Below are 1706 nucleotides of genomic sequence, written 5' to 3' on the forward strand. Positions count from 1 at the left end.
ATAAAAAAATAATGTATGTTTATGTTATACATATTAAATTATAATATGTTATAATTCATACAGTTTTCATACATTATTCATACCAGTAATATACATACAATTTGTTTCTATTTGTATTGTGAAAAATATATTTTATAATTTGTCATAATTCATACATTTTTCATACAGTATTCATACCAGTAATATAATTAATATCTGTTTCTGTTTGTATTTGAAAGTGTATAGTATTCATGCAAAACAAATTTATGGAATAATTTAACATTACTATGTACTATATATCAAATTTTAATATGACATTCATAATTCATATGATTTTTTTCATACATGATTCATACAATGTTCATATATGTTAAAGTGAGACACATTTAGTAATAATCAGTAATAATTTATATAAAACCATCAGTAGTCATGATAAAAATACAAACAGAAACAAATTGTATGTATATTACTGGTATGAATAATGTATGCAAGATGGTGATACACATTTATTAATGTATAATTGTATGATATAATTCATACAGTATTCATATAGTATTCATACCAGTAATATAATTAATATCCCTTTCTGTTTGTATTTGAAAGTGTATAGTATTCATGCAAAACAAATTTATGGAATAATTTAACATTACTATGTACTATATATCAAATTTTAATATGACATTCATAATTCATATGATTTTCATACATGATTCGTACAGTGTTCATATATGTTAAAGTGAGACACATTTAGTAATAATCAGTAGTAATTTATATAAAACCATCAGAGTAGTCATAATAAAAAAAACTGGAAAAATACATAAATTGTTCATAAGTTAAAAAAAAAAAACAAGTCATTCAAATAAATGTACATTGTGCCATGAAGATTTCTACTTCCTGATACGGAATTTTGGAGTAGGATAATTGGTGGTGTCCATAACTTGTTCTTTATGAGTTCGAGGTCCACCCTTCTTGCTAGCAATTGTTCCTGTAACTTCACTTTCACTGATTGCGCCTTCATCATTCTTTGATTTTCCATAATGCCAAAGTCATCCCTAACATTTTCATTCCCCATTATAAATAAGTGTCTCAACAATTGACATTGAATTTTAATGTGATGCGAATTATAAAAAAATCCAAAAGGTGTTTCATCTAGGAATTGTTGAAACTTATCTTGACCTAAAAAGGTCAAAAATCCGCAAACACATTCATGTTAATACATGAAGACAAATGTGTTTGTGTCTTCTTCTCCTAAAAAATTGTAAAAATTAAATACATTAATCATACACATATTCATACATATAATATACAAAACATAATGCAGTAAATCATACACAATTCAACCAAACTTACAACATAATATTGAAAAATACATAATTCATACACATAGTATACAAAACATAATGCAGTAAATCATACACAATTCAAACAAACTTACAACATAATATTGAAAAATACATAATTCATACACATAGTATACAAAACATAATACAATATAATCATACACATTTGAAACAAACTTACAACATTCTTTCATACACAATATATTCAACACCAAAATATACAAATCAAAACATAAAGTATAACTAATTATGGATATTACTATTCAACAGTATCAAAAAACTTGATACAAAAAAATTTATATACAATTCATACACATTTTATATACACCGTGAATCATACAGTGAATCATATAAAATTCATACAGTGAATCATACACAATTCATGCA

Source organism: Solanum lycopersicum, chromosome 5 (genome assembly GCF_036512215.1).
Source record: "Solanum lycopersicum chromosome 5, SLM_r2.1".
NCBI classification, from domain to species: domain Eukaryota; kingdom Viridiplantae; phylum Streptophyta; class Magnoliopsida; order Solanales; family Solanaceae; genus Solanum; species Solanum lycopersicum.